This window comes from Scyliorhinus canicula, chromosome 3, assembly GCF_902713615.1.
Source record: "Scyliorhinus canicula chromosome 3, sScyCan1.1, whole genome shotgun sequence".
NCBI lineage: Eukaryota > Metazoa > Chordata > Chondrichthyes > Carcharhiniformes > Scyliorhinidae > Scyliorhinus > Scyliorhinus canicula.
Genome location: NC_052148.1, coordinates 64029249 through 64039991, shown reverse-complemented (window position 1 = coordinate 64039991; position 10743 = coordinate 64029249). Strand labels below are relative to the sequence as shown.

General features: G+C 44.6%; 1 long non-coding RNA gene across 1 annotated transcript in view; it reads right to left on the bottom strand.

Moving 5' to 3' along the window:
• Positions 1–1783: 1783 nt before the first annotated feature.
• The window catches only part of LOC119963702, a 156379-nt gene continuing 147419 nt past the window's right edge, over positions 1784–10743 (bottom strand). The window contains exon 3 of the long non-coding RNA XR_005460131.1: positions 1784–2199. This is a non-coding gene — a long non-coding RNA (uncharacterized LOC119963702). The remainder of the gene's footprint in view (positions 2200–10743) is intronic.

Below are 10743 nucleotides of genomic sequence, written 5' to 3'. Positions count from 1 at the left end.
CGTGTGACTCGGCCAACGTTGTCTACCTCATATGCTGCAGGAAAGAATGTCCCGCAGCGTGGTATATTGGCGGGACCATGCAGATGCTGTGACAACGAATGAACGGACATCGTGCGACAATCACCAGGCAGGAATTTTCCCTTCCAATCGGGGAACACTTCAGCAGTCAAGGGCATTCAACCTCTGATCTCCGGGTAGGCGTTCTCCAAGGTGGCCTTCAGGACGCGCGACAATGCCGAATCGCTGAGCAGAAACTTATAGCCAAGTTCTGCACACATGAGTGCAGCCTCAACCGGGACCTTGGCTTCATGTCATATTACATTCATCCCCCACCATCTGGCCTGGGCTTGCGAAATCCTATCAACTGTCCTGGCTTAAGACAATTCACACCTCTTTAACCTGGGGTTACCCCTATGTCTGGATCTGTAAAGACTTGATTACCTGCAAATGCTCGCACTCTAAGCATTGTCTGGCATCTTTGAATTTGTCTATATATATATAGAACATAGAACATAGAACATAGAACAGTACAGCACAGAACAGGCCCTTCGGCCCTCGATGTTGTGCCGAGCAATGATCACCCTACTCAAACCCATGTATCCACCCTATACCCGTAACCCAACAACTCCCCCCCTTAACCTTACTATTAGGACACTACGGGCAATTTAGCATGGCCAATCCACCTAACCCGCACATCTTTGGACTGTGGGAGGAAACCGGAGCACCCGGAGGAAACCCACGCACACACGGGGAGGACGTGCAGACTCCACACAGACAGTGACCCAGCCGGGAATCGAACCTGGGACCCTGGAGCTGTGAAGCATCTATGCTAACCACCATGCTACCGTGCTGCCCCTGTTGTTTCTGGAACATACCTCTTCATTTACCTGAGGAAGGAGCAGTGCTCCGAAAGCTAGTGTTTGAAACAAACCTGTTGGACTTTAACCTAGTGTTGTGAGACTTCTTTCTGTGCTCGCCCCAGTCCAATGGCGGTATCTCCTCATCATGATATCATGTGGCTGAAGACTGGCATCGATGATGCTGAGGATCTCTGGAGGAAACCAAGATGGATCATCCACTTGGCACCTCTGGCTGATTGTTGTGAATGCTTCAGCCTTGTACTTTGCACTGATGTCCTGGGCTCCTCCATTGTTGTGGATGAGGAAATTTGCGGAGCCTCCTCCTCCACTGAGTTGTTTAATTATCCACCGCCATTTAGGGCTGTATGTGGCAGGACTGCAGAGCTTAGAACTGATCAGTAGGTTGGTTGTTTAAGTCTGTCTATTACTTGCTGCTCATGCTCATATTTTATTTGTTTCATGTAATTTATGTTCGGAGACACCACATGTTAAAGGAAAGAAACAGGCGACATGCAGATGCAAGGAAAATTAAGCGGGTAGAGGGAAAAGGCAAAACAATTACAGAAAGTGACAGGCGGCAATTAGAGAAAGGGACGGTGAAGACAATAGACAATAGAGGTTGATACACAGCAAGAGAATACAAGAAGAACCAGTTCTGCAGGTAAGAAAATAGGACTCTTTATGGAAGTTGTTATCTATGTGCTTCATCATAATTGTGAATCAAAGCCACAATATGATATCAATAAAGATCAGAGTTATAAATATTGTGGTGCAAAAAATTGGAACAGAAACAGCCACCAGCAATGTGCTGTACAAATGATTGCTGCCTTTAAATGAGTCACCTAATTCACTGAATGTTCTTGTGGGAACAATAACATAATCAAAACACTTCTAAAAAACCATCAAATAACATAACAGCTGAGTAGGATCACCAAGAAATCTCTTTATTTTGACACAAGAAGGAGGAACTTCAAATGTGATCTACGGTGAAATATTTGGACAAACGCTGAAAATGTAGAGAGTGGTGCTGCGGATGTTGCCTTGGAGACTGATGAGGATATATTCAGAGTGAGGAAATAAGTGTAGATGTTGGCCAGAATTCCCATCTGTTCACGCCAGTGGGATCTTCTGTTCCCTCCAACGGCGTGAGTTTCCTGACGACGAGGCATGCATTCAATGGGAAACTCCGTTGACAATGACGGGATCAGAAGACCTCCCCACCGGCCAATGGCAGGCTGCCTCTTCCATGGCGAAATACGCGGCAGGTTGCACGGAAAATCCCGCCCGTAGAGTTTGATCCTGAAGATTTTGCGAGTGGCACCGAGGATTTCCAGAATGACTAGTAGAGATAATATAGTAAAAATTGTAAATCGAATTAAATTAGAATCAAGCCAATTAAGGCTAAGGAAACTAATTTCATTGTGAACGAAATACCTTTTGTCAAATAATGTTTTTGAGTTTTTCATATTTGTGGGAATGATGGGTAATTAAAAGAATTGTATGGAAAAAAATAAGATAATTATTGAAAGAAATCTATTAGACAAAGATGTGTTTCAAATAAATTACATCAGAGGAACATTTTTGAGGTATGAATTTCAGCTTTAATGACTATCTCATTCAATCCTTTTGCTCGTAGGGTGAATATCTCAGCTTACTACTTCATACAAATATTTTCTTCATCTTATTTTTTAAATCTCATTGTTAACTTTCATCGCTTTATTTACCAGAAGTCAGATACGTAGCCCGGCTTGTGATCTTACAGAATTGATGTTGCAACAATGATATGCAACATAATATTTAACAATGATTTGAATGGACATTTGGTCTGATATTGAAATAAATACAATTGTGAATAACTGTGATTCTGCCTCATGCTGTCGATGACCCGGGTTTCATCCCAGCCCTGGGTCAATGTCCGGGTGGAGTTTACACATTCTCCCCATATCTGCATGGGTCTCACCCCCACAACCCAAAGATGTGCAGGGTAGGATGATTGGCCGCACTAAATTGCCCCTTTACTGGAAAAAATATTAATTGGGCACCTTGAATTTATTTTTAAAAAGTGAATTAATGCGATTGTGGCATGTTTTATTTTGTTACATTAAAAAAGTGCAACAATGTTGCTTCTATCTTGTTGCAGTAGAAGTCATAAAACTTGAAATCCTGTTGTGTGATCCTTAGCTGAGAACCATCACCATTTTTAGCGGAAAGAAAAACAATTATTCAGATGCCAGTTGAGCTACTTTTGTAAATAGCTAAACAAGATTTCAAAATCCACGACTGAAATCAAATTCAGGTCTCACCAAAACCAATAAGCGGAAGCAGAGGAAGACAGGCAGGAAAACATGATATGGTGCCTGCAAATATGGCCGTGTAGGTCTTCAATCACTAACTTTGTGCTGGCAAAATGCTGCTACCTTCTCCTATTTCATGAGCTGAGTGTGTGCCCAATGCCTTGACCTTGAAGTGGGTGAGGTTTTTAAAGAAAGGGATTTGCTTCACTTACTTGGTTATACCTTCGCTTCCTAATCCAAACTGAAAACTTGAAAAAACAAAGTTTGACTGCACCTTACAACTATTGCATATTTCACTTGTTTTCTTTACCACTTGTTTATATATTGGTTGCGTTCTTTAATCAAAGTTTTGGCCCTTTACCTATGTTACTCAAAAACAAGTGGAAAAAACGCTGTAACATTATAATGACAAGGGCAATAAAAATGTATCAACAATAGGAATCTTCAACTGTGGAGAAATTACATGGTACAATATTAGTAACTAAAGAAACAATGAATATGAACACATATTTATAGTAAACCTTTTACAACCTCAGAATATGCCAAAACGCTTTTGAGCTAATTATGCACTTCTGAATGCTGTCATTGTTGAATTGTAAGGAAACACAACAGCCAAACTGTACACAGCAAGCCTTGGCAAACAAGTTAAAGACTCAGACAGAATACCCAATGACGCCACTCCACACCATCGGGAAATCCACAGGCGGGGTGTGCTGGCTGTGGGATTAGAGAATCCCTCCCCCAGCTAACAGCCAAAGTGTTCTGGGACGAGAATCTCCGACCCCCCCCCGGGTTGGACAATCGCTGGGGAGCAGTGTGAATCCTGCCCCGCCGGCTGTCGAATTCTTCGGCGCTGGAGATTCGGCGGGGGCAGGAATTGCGCCACGCCGGTCGGCGGCCGCTAGCAGCGGTCCCCAGGCAATTCTCCGGCCCGCCTTGGGCCAAAATCCCACTCGTAATATACAGGCCCCGCCGGCGTAAATTGGACTAGGTCCCTTACTGGCGGGACCTGGCGGCGCGGGCGAGCTCTGGGGTGCTGGGGGGCGGGGGGATCTGGCCCCGGGTGGTGCCCCCACAGTGGCCTGGCCCGCGATTGGGCTCACTGATCTGCGGGCCGTGGGGGCACTCTTTTCCTATGCGCTGGCTGTGTCAGCCTCCGCGATGGCCGACGTATCGGTGAACCCTCCATGCACATGCGCGGTGATAACATCAGCAGCCGCTGATGCTCCAGCGCATGCACTGACCCCTTCAGCCACGGCTGGCGCGGCGCGAAAGGCCTTCTATGCTGGCCAGCAGGGCGCAAACCACTCCGCCGCCGGCCTAGCCCTTGAAGGTGCGGAGGCGGCCCGATGCTGGAGTGGTTCATGCCACTCTGTCCCGCCGGGACAGCCCGCCCTGCTGGGTATGGGAGAATCCTGCCCCTGGCCAGTGGCTGCAATGCGCCCATTTTCAGACTAAGTGCTCCCGCCAGCGGAGAATTGGGATTGTTTCGCACTGGTGATAAGAGTGAGCTGACATGCCGTTCCATGGTGCTTTGAAAAAACATTCCTGAGAATCGTGTTCTACACTACCCCAGATAAGCAGGGCCTAAACCCGCTGAAAGGTCCCAATCTCAGAATAATGTTCCATCCACCCCCTCCCCCCGATTTGTTGGCAAGGACCCTCCCCCTAATAGCTGGCAAAGGTCTCCCAATCACTGGAAAGGGCTTCCCCATTGGGGTTTTTAAGTTCTGCCGATATGGCTTCAGTTGAAGAGCCTTCTAAGATATCATCCCTCCTCACTGCTGTAATTGATTCCATGATCAAAACTGCGACACCCCGTCTTCTTTTACTCCATTATCTATCTCGCCTGAAGATCCTGGAATATTGAGCTGCCAATCCTGCCCATCTCTCATCCATGTCCCAGTGACAGCAATGACATCATACCACCATGTTTTAATTTGGCCCCAATTCATCTGCCTTGTTCATCAGACTCCTTGCATTAATACAAATACCATCCAATCTTGCTGTGACTTAACTGGTCTCGACAGTCTACGTTTCCCTGATTCACTTTATGTCTCTTTTGATTTTGGATGTGCATCTATCCCTGCTGAACCTTCTCTCAGGATCCCAGGCCCCTGCCAAGTTAGTTAAAACCCTCCCCAACATCACTCGCAAATTTGCCTTGTTTTTCTCTCTGTAGCCCTAAAAGTCTTCTCATGTAGATCTAAAACCATGAAACTGTCCCCCATCACGTCCTCTTGAAATGTGCCTACATATCTGCTCTTTTATTTCTCTTGGAGTGTTTAGGGGCCTATAAAATACTTCCAGCAATGTGATGAAAGTAAATCTCTGCCCTTTAATGTGGTGCAAAGATTTGAAGGACTTTTACCAGTCAATTTCATTCCTCTTTTAACTTTTTCAAGCCTCTGTCATGCATTCAATTTGATGGTCCATTGCTTTTTGCAAAACTCTTGATTGACAGTTCCATGCAATTTCAAAGAAAGGATTATGGCTGTTCATTTATGTAGCCAGACAGGGGTCTATTAACTCTGAAATACTTCCTCTTTGGAGCAGGTGCTTTACCTAACTGCAGTTTTTGAAAAAAGGCTGGGCTGGATTCTCTGCTCAAGAGACTGTGTTCTCCTGAATTGCTTCTGGCTCATGCTGGCACTGGGAGCAGCACCCAGAAGCAATTCACTCTCCCCAGCCATGCACATTTATGCATTTGGGGATTGCAAGGGATTCAATTTGAATCCCTATTGGGCCGCCATTTTGAGTTGGTCCCCTCTCCCCCACAATGCAAATTCCCCCCTGCTGACAAGTAGGGGCATCCTCCTCCCCACCACCCCCAACACAGAACGCGTGTATGAGGGTGGTCTGACCACTCCCACCAGACTCCCATCAGAGACCTCCACCCGAGACCCCCACCATATCAGAGACCCCCCCTCAATAATAGAGAACCACCCCCAATAACAGAGAAACCCCTCAACCCCCCCCCCCCCCCCCCCCCCACAACCCCTCATCAGTCATCCCTGCTTGGAAGCTAAAGAACAGGCAGAAACAGCAAACTAAAACCACATCTTAAGGCTTCAAACCCCCTCAGATCCTTTGATCTGCAAGGCTTCCAATAACTTCAAAGAGAAATAGCTTTTAGTAGCTTGTAATTGACAGCCAGATGTCTGGATTGATTATTTTCAAATCTCTTCATGCTTGAATGCATCTCAAGTAGCCTGCTATGAACCTAACCACAATGTTTAGAAACATCTAGCTATTATTGACATCAGAAGGTAGTTAAATGCTTTCAGCTGAGGAAAAGAGGAAGTGAAAGCAGTTAACTCTGAGGTGTTTATAAATATTGCGGTGTATTCATTAAGTGGCAAATGATTTATTTTTGACATACCAGCACAGTTATTACTCACATTGTAATAAATAATTTGAAACCTGATAGTCTGTTATGAGATCCTCTTACCAATGCGAGGGAACTACCTCTTGATGCTGACCAATGGAAGTACTTCTTAATGGTTGCCAGGTCGCACATCAATTCTTTGCTGATGTTGAGATGAATGCTACTTTGAGTAATAAGCAGATGCAGCACAAGGGTAACAACTTCGGCACACCCAATGGCCATGCTGCACTGGAAAAGCAGCTCGCTGCGGCGCTGCGGCGCTGCATGACATTTGAAAGCTGGGAGACCCCAATCCCAGGATCTACCCGGCTCCCAATGCCTCGCGAGATCCTGCAATGTGAATCCCGCCAACAATAATCAGGATCACTTTTTAGCAAATCTGCATATTAGAGTGAGCCAGTAAGCCTCACTCTAATGTGCAGATTCCTGAGGTACCTGAGGCTCTGGGATTCAACCCCTTCCCCTCAGAGACCTCGGGCGAGCGCCATTCAGCACTGATCCCCACAAACGGGGACCAGACAGAACGGCACTTCTGGGGGTCTCCAAGGTGACCAGTAGTGCCCAGTATGTTTGCTCTTTGGGCAGCATGGTGCCCAGGCAATGCTGGTGCCACCTGGATACCCTGGCAGTGCTACCTGGGTGCCAACCTGGCACTGTCAGGGTTTCCTGGCATTCATATCGGAGCACCCACAGGAAACCCACGCAGACATGGGGAGAGCGTGCAAACCATAAAGACAGTCAACCGAGGCCTCCGGGTGTTCTGGTTTCCTCCCAAAGTCCAAAGATATGCAGGTTAGGTGGATTTACCATGCTAAATTGCCACTGAGGGTACAAAGATGTGCAGATTAGGTGGGGTTATGGGCGTTGGTAGGGTGCTCTTTCAGAGGGTTGGTGCTGATTTGATAGGCCGAATGACCTCCTCCTGTACTTTAGGAAATCTATGATTCTATGAACCCAGGTCCTTGGCGCTGTGAGGCAGCAGTGCTAACCACTGTGCCAGCACTGTGCCGCCCCGTGGGGAATGTAGCAGTCAGTTTTTCACAGAAATGTTCTACAAAACAGCAATGTGAAGGTGGATAGATAATCTACTATGTGATGTTAAATTAGGGATAGATATTCGCCAGGACAATGTTGGTCCTGCTCTGCTTTGAAATACTACTTGAAAGGGCACCTGAGAGGGCAGATGGGCCCTTGGTCTAAAGTCTCATTTGAAGGATGGCATCTCTAATAGGTAGCACTTGTTTAGTATGGCAGTGAAATGAGAACCCAAATTTTGTGCTTACGTTTCTGGATCAATGCAAGTAAACAGCACAGAGTTGTAAGGAATAATTTTTCTGGCTTTTTCCTGTTGGCCCTGAGACCTTCACCAAGTGAGAGTTTGTATCAGGCATATATTACTTTCCAACCAGTTGGGAATTGTAACAAAACGCAATGCCTCTCCAACTATTTTGAATAACATAAATAACCAAGTTAACAAAATTAAATAAATTGAGGGACAAACTAAAGGGCCAGTTTCTTAAAGGGAAACTGCCTTGAATGAAAACAAAATCACAAATCAGACTTAAAACATAAATCAAAATGTGATTAACGGGATCAGTAATGCCCAACGGGCACAGAAGGTCTCAAGGTTGCCCGTGGACACCGCATACTCCTTCTCCAGGTACACCCGGACTGCAAATGTAGTCGTGGGAGAGGGCAGATGGTTGGGCTGGACAACCTCCTCGTTCGCCCGCTGCCTGGGCCTGTCAATTCCAAGTTGGGCCAGGCCCAGGGACTGTTTCACAAGGAGGTCCTTCTCTTTCCCCGCCCCTCTCTGCACTGGGTGAACAATGTCTCTCCGACCTGCCGACACAGCCTTCTAATCAGCGAAAGAACAGCTTTGCACAAGTACACGGCAGAATCCTGTCGACAGACTTCAAATTCATGGTGAGATGCTTAATATATGCTATTAACTGCATCATCTCTAACTGGGAACTTCAAAGTTTCAAAACTTTCCTGAAAGCATTATCCTCTGTGTTAAACACACCATCACTGGCAAAAGAAAAAGGCGAGAATGAACTAAAGTGGCCACACTAACCCACTGTGTTTACTGTAAAATGAAAGGACAAGCAGGGGAGTGATTAACAGGCAGTATTTTCACCTTGGGGTACAGATAATGGTGGTCAAGCACTGGAACCACAGGAGCGACTATGAATTACTGTGCACCCGACCAACAAGCTGCCCATTGGTTACTATATGAATCTTTGATCCGTAATTGGTAATTTTCCTGGGTCAGGCTCACTGAAGAAGAGCCAGATAGCAAGCCTCTGTTAAAAATGGATTCTTCGAGGTACCTAAATATCCATCTTTTACTGTGCGGGACGACCAGTGAACAACAACCAGAACAACAATAACATATTTATGTAGTGCCTTTAATGTAATAAAACATAATGCCACACAGGAGCATCATAAAACAAAGCCTGACACCGAGCAACATAAGGACTATTGATTACAGGATAACAGACTGAAGTATAACAGAAGGATTTATTGTCATTCAAGCTTTCTCCCAATGCTCTTTATTTGCACTTGTATTAAAATAGAGCTTCCTTTTTTGTGGGGTAGAGTTGGTGAATAAAAGTGCCTCCCTTCTCATCAACTGCTTTGTTTTCTGTTCTTCAAATTCCTGTAGCTGAAAGACCGTAGACAGCAGTGCACTGATTATTGGTTGCAATGCCATCATGCGAGGTCTATCATAATTCAATTTGTAGTTGTACCAGGGAGAACGCAATCTGATATCCTTAAGATAATTTGCAAAAGAACCAGGATGAATCAAAAAGAACACTATGAGCTATCTGAAAGGCTTGCTTTAAAGAGGGGTGCGAACAGATTCAATAATAACTTTCAAGAGGGAATTACGTATCCTTGACAAGGAAGTATTTGCGTGGTATGGGGAAAGAGTATAGGACTGGGAATAATGGATAGGTCTTTCAAAGGGCAGAATGGCCTCCATCTGTTCTATATGATCCTATGATCTCATAAAAATGTACAGTACTCAATCACATAATGTTATTGGACTGAATATAATCAGATTTAGCTGTAAACCATATTAACCACAAAATATTTGCACTGTTAACAGTTTAAAAATTAATTGGCAAGAAAATCTGTTACTTTCTGAATATAATTTTACACTCTGGTTCCTTTCCCTCACTATATGAGAAGGGGTTTTGTATTATAGTACTCATAGGCTAGGAAATTCCAACGGGCTGCTCCCGCTCTACTGGTGTTACTTTGCTGGCAGTGTCCATTAACACACATGAATCATAGAATCCCTACAGTGCAGAAGGAGGCCATTTGGCCCATGGCCCCTCTGAAAGAGTACTTCATCCAAATGGGGTTTCTGCTGCACCTGTGGGCAGGGAGCAGCTCACAGGAATTTCCGTAGTTTCACAGTCAAGATTAAAAGGATAACATCACATGTTGGAAATATTGAAACAAAATATAAAAATCTTGGAAATACACAGCAGGTCTGGTGGCAATTGTAAATAGGAGATAAATGTTTCACCTGTTCAACTTGCAGCAAGGAGTGGTGCTTTCTGACTTTTAGTTTCCTCTTTGTGAATTTTCGCTTACTTATATTAAATATTCCCATTCTAAAATAAAAACACCGGGAGCTACGATTATCACAGATCTTTATATTGTAATGGAAAAAAAAGTCACAAATCCCTGTTGGCGAGATAGCTATGGTTAAATCATAATTCTCCTGACCACTGAGATGCATCTGGTTACAGACAGAAATGGTTATGGCCTGGTGGTGGTATTCAGCCTATGTTCAGTTTATTAACCATGATTAAAATGTGGGTCAGGGTTTTCCACTTCATCATTTTTTACCAGCCTCTGATTTTCCCATCATTAAATTGAAAGGAGAGAAACCTGTAGGTTGGCAAGTATAGAAATAGGAAATTGGGTCCATATTGGCTTTTCATCGAATCACGAAGTCATACCGTACAGAAAGAGGACCATTGTGCCTGCACAAAACGTGGAAAAAGCTATGATTATTATTTAAATAAATATTTTTATTCTCCTTTTCCACATTTTCATCCAACAATCAACGGTAACAAATACAATGTCAATCCCCTGGCCAACAATTCCTCCCTCCCACCAACCCCCAAACAACCCTCAACATTTTAAATACAAACATCAAAGAAAAGGAATCAGGAATCCA